General features: G+C 32.7%; 1 long non-coding RNA gene across 1 annotated transcript; it reads left to right on the plus strand.

The window, feature by feature from the left end:
* The first annotated feature begins 1,744 nt into the window (after positions 1–1,744).
* Positions 1,745–2,237, plus strand: LOC127148105 (uncharacterized). The gene is made up of 3 exons (XR_007818749.1): positions 1,745–1,810; positions 1,884–1,979; positions 2,061–2,237. It is a non-coding gene; the product is annotated as an uncharacterized LOC127148105 (long non-coding RNA).
* The last annotated feature ends 2,762 nt before the right edge of the window (positions 2,238–4,999 follow it).

The following is a 4,999-nucleotide window of genomic DNA, read 5'->3' on the forward strand; positions in this document are numbered from 1 at the left end:
GGGAAAGAAGGTCGAAATGCGTATACAATCACCACATGTCACGTAAGGGATATGCTAATCTTGCCGATGAACTAGTGAGTATTTCTAATTAAATTGAAGAATTTATCTTAATATGTTGTTGTTAATTAAATATGTATATTTTGTTGTAGAAAATAACGCATGATGTTTCCTATCGATCAACTCTTTGGAAAGAAGCACGGAAAGGAAAAAATAATGATTATTTTGATGATGCTACTCGAGATTGCGCCTCTCGGATTGTAAGTATACTTATGATTACAATATATAATCTTTTGTTAACGTAACTGATGATGAATTGTTTTATACTTGTATTGTTTTATAGGATGAATTAGTTGCAACAAATAAAAATGAGGACATCTTGACTGACGCATTGGGTTCCAAGGAGCACGGTGGACGTGTAAGAGGCGTGGGTGCTTTCGTCTCTCAATCACAATATTTCAAGACAGTAAAAGGGAAGGAGAAAATGTGTGAGGATGACTCGAGGTGCAAAAGTGACAAGAAGAGAAGTAATCACTCGAGGTCATCCATTGGAAGTATTAATATAGATCTTGATGCCGATGAGGACACACCTACCAACAAAGGAGTTGAGGTAATTGATTTTGTTGTCACTTTTAGTTTTTTAACTATATAGGATCAATTGTTCTTAACTATGCTTTTAATATTTGTAAAGGGAACACCATGCCAATTGTCTATAGGATCCATTAATAATATTGTTGCAGTAGCCACGATAGTTGAGGATAACATTGGATGTCCCAATGTTAAAGTTCTAGTAGACGTGGTTACGGGAGAAAATTTGACTATACCCAATCCAGTGAAGGGAAAGATAGAGACTTTAAATCAAGCATTGGGTAACATTATAGAATGGCCTCGTCGGCTTGTTTCTACGATCAATGACAAACAAGTGTGTATCTTTTTTTTACTATTTAAGTTTTGATTTTATTTGTATATGTATTTTGAATTTAGAACCTTGGTTGTGATAGGAGCATTCAACTAGGAAGGATGTCGTATACCCTTCAAATTATACTGACGTTAACGGCATTATTAAGCTTTTAAATAGACATGCCATGAAGAACATGGAGGATGTAGACATGATTCGCATCCCAATGAACGAGCACATATTTGGAAGTGACAAATTTGTTTATTTAGCTCGTGAAGATTTGTTGCATTACTGCGGCATGGTTGAAATCGGCTATATGTGTATACTAGCGTATATTACGTAAGTAGACAACTTATACTCATCTTTATCTCCAATACCACTTTTGTAGTTAGTTTGTTGATATTTTAACTATGGTTGCTTTTACTTAGATGTCTTTGGGATAAATGTGACTGTGCAAAGAATTTTTTTGTCATTGACCAATCAAAAATATCGTCACATATCAAAGATCGTGATCTTCGATCGAGAAATTTAGCCAACCAGCTAGAAGCAGTTAACTTGGAACAGAAAGTGCTAATTCCATATAATACCGGGTAAATAAAGAAGAGAAACACATTAATATATTTCCATTGAGCTTAAATGTGTACTCACATTGAAGATGTTGTTTATTGTAGTTTTCATTGGATGTTGCATGTTATCGATCTTCGTGAAAATTGCGTTTATGTTTTGGACTCTCTTCGGAGTAAAGTCAATGAAGACATTCATGGAATCATAAATGTGTAAGTGTATTTACTTTATTACTTCTTATTTAACTTTCTTGTATTCTAATGTTTAAAAATATTTAGAGGGTTGAAGACATGGCAAGCGAAACACGATCTACAACGCTATCGATCAACTCCAAAATGGAGACCTGTAAAGGTAATTTGCATTTACAGGTTATTACTTTTTATGAAACATAAGATTAATTTGTATTCAATTGATATACATGCAGTGCCCTCGTCAATTGGATTCTGTAGGGTGCGGGTACTACGTGCAAAAGTACATACATGAGATAGTGCATAATTCTAGTACTTCTATTACTAACCTTGTAAGTTTCTACTTTAACTTTTTACATATTACAATTTGTGATCCAAACTCATACTTTCCATATCTTTCTCTTTGTGTGTAGTTCAATACCAAAAATGCATATAGCCAAGAGGAGATTGATGAGATTCGAACTGAATGGGCAGCTTTTGTTAGCAGATTTGTGTAAGTAGTTGCTTTTTGTAGTTAGGTTAGTAGTTGATTTTTGTAGTTAGGTTAGTAGTTGATTTTTGTAGTTAGGTTAGTAGTTGGTCGAGTTAAGTTTTTGTAGGGGACGGCAGTCCTATAGTTTTTTGAAGGGCATGTGGTCCCGTACTAATTGTTGTTTGTTAGATAGTTTGTACCTATACTTTAGTTAGTGAAGGAACCTTCTATTGTGTTTATAAATCACGATCTTATATATTATCTTTAATGGCGTTAGTGTGCTTGTATTTTAGTGTTGGATCTTATGCATTGTAGGTGTTTACTATTGGTTTGCCATGGATGGTAGGATGTGTTGTTTGACATGTGTGATTATGTATATATTGGAGGATTTGGAGTAGTTGGACTTATAGTGTTGAATATAGTTGTGTTTATAATATGTAAGTGTTGGATGATGTGTATTTGTAGTTCTATATGGAAGTGTGGAAAAGTGTGCTTGTATTTTAGTGTTGGATCTTATGCATTTTAGGTGTTTACTATTGGTTTGCCATGGATGGTAGGATGTGTTGTTTGATATGTGTGATTATATATAAGTGTATATATTGGAGGATTTGGAGTAGTTGGACTTATAGTATTGAATATAGTTGTGTTTATTGATATGTGACTATATGTAAGTGTTGGAAGTGTATGCTGGAATTTTAGGTATTATTGTGTGCATTGCAGGTGAATTAGGTATTATTGTGTGCATTGAGTAGTAGGCATTATAGCTAGTGTGCAAGCAATTTTTTTATTTTTTACAATATACGATGACGAACATTTCCGGACGTAGTTCGACTCAAATAATATCGGTTTTGCCGTCATAAAAACTATTATAAATACGACATGAAATGAATCTTTAAAAACGACATTAAATGTGTCTTTAATGTCGGTTTAAAAAACGACATAAAATGTGTCTTTAATGTCGGTGGAAAAACGACATTAAATGTGTCTTTAATGTCGGTGGAAAAACGACATTAAAGATGTGCACTAAGCAACATTAATGTCGGTTTAAAAACGACATTAAAGACATCTTTAATGTCGGTTATAAACCGACATTAAAGACAGCTTTAATGTCGGTTATAAACCGACATTAAAGATAAACCGACATTAAAGACCTTCAATAACACCTTCAAAGATGTCGGTTTATAACCGACATCAAAGGTCTTTAATGTCGGTTTATAACCGACATCAAAGACACCTTTAATGTCGGTTATAAACCGACATTAAAGCCCAACCGACATTAAAGGCCTTTAATAACGCTCACAAAGATGTCGGTCGCCAAGTGACATTAAAGGCCTTTAATGTCGGTTTTAAACCGACATTAAAGGCCAAATTTCTTGTAGTGTTTGCTATCATGTTTAGAAACATAACTTGCTAACTACTCCAAATTAATGAGTCTTCTTAGATGTTCCAACTTTCTTTCGTCGCTTGACCCATCCTCGCCTTAAACTCAACATTTCTTATTTGTGTTGCCTAGCCATAATGCATAACTACTCCTTCAAAACACAATCTTTCATTAAAACGCCTAATAACTATACTTAGTACTTACAACCTCCTTCACAACCCTTTTTACTCCATAACACGCGTTCCACACTACACCTCCCTTGAAACGGAAGTATGACAACTCATTCACAGTAACAGTAAAATTCGAATGGCAGTAGAAAAGTGAAGTCGAGAAATTACTATGTAACTTTCGTTTATTGTATTACACATGACTGAATATGTTGTGACTATAAAAGGGGTAGGGAAGGGTAGAATTGTATTTTGAAGTATCTTACATTAACTAAAGTAAAAAACAATATATATATATATATACAAAAATGGATGGAGAGTGAGTAGAGGAGAGAGAAGGGTGACACCACGGAAACATTGGTTGGCTCTTCGGTACATTGGAAAGTCATACAAAAAGTTGTTATTGGTTTTTATCTGTTGCGGTCTCACCAACCAAACATACCCTTAACTCCCACATCCTTACTTTAAACCAACCAAATTTTTTAATATTGGCTCAAATTGTACCTTTACAATTTTAACCCTTCACCAACTCATTTCTACAACAATCCTAAAAATCAAGTCCCACCATCAAACTATCATAACACAATAAAAACACAAAACTCATAACATATAAAACATAACACAACATAATAAAACACAATAATAATAATAATAATAATAATAATAATAATAATAATAATAAAGAAAGAAAAATTTACAAAGCCGATACATCTCGAGAGAAAATGAGAAGAATATTAGAAAGTCATATTAATTCAATTTTACGATTGATGTGATATGTGAAAATTCAATAGGAAATGTTTGAATGAAATTATGTAATTTGAACGTTAGAAATGAAAAAAGAAAAACTCCCCTTGCATTGTCATTGAGCTAGCATAGCTTTGAAAAACTTGAAATTGGAAATATTGAGATCAAATGAGGGAAAAATCAAAATTCTCCCCCTACCAAAGTTTAGAAATTCAAACATAATCAAAATTTTAAATGTGAATGCGATAAAATGCATTATGTTTGAGAGAAAATAAAGAGAAATGAGAATAGTATTTAATACTGTGTTATAGATTACAATGGAAAAAAAAGAGATTAAATAAAGAAACCCTAGCAAGGTTGGATGGGGTTGACATCTTAATATAAAATTAACCATATATTTCATATTTTCAACATCTTAATACAAATCTAGGGCAAGATATTGTCAACACGAAGTTTCAACACAATTTCTTACTTCTTTTCTTTTTTTTCTCTAATAATATTTTTTTCTTTTCATTTGAGTGATAATAGTTTTTTCCAAGGTGCTTTTTCAAAATGTAGAAAGAAAAAAAAACAAACTATTTAATATTT

This window comes from Cucumis melo, chromosome 2, assembly GCF_025177605.1.
Source record: "Cucumis melo cultivar AY chromosome 2, USDA_Cmelo_AY_1.0, whole genome shotgun sequence".
Taxonomy (NCBI): Eukaryota; Viridiplantae; Streptophyta; class Magnoliopsida; order Cucurbitales; family Cucurbitaceae; genus Cucumis; species Cucumis melo.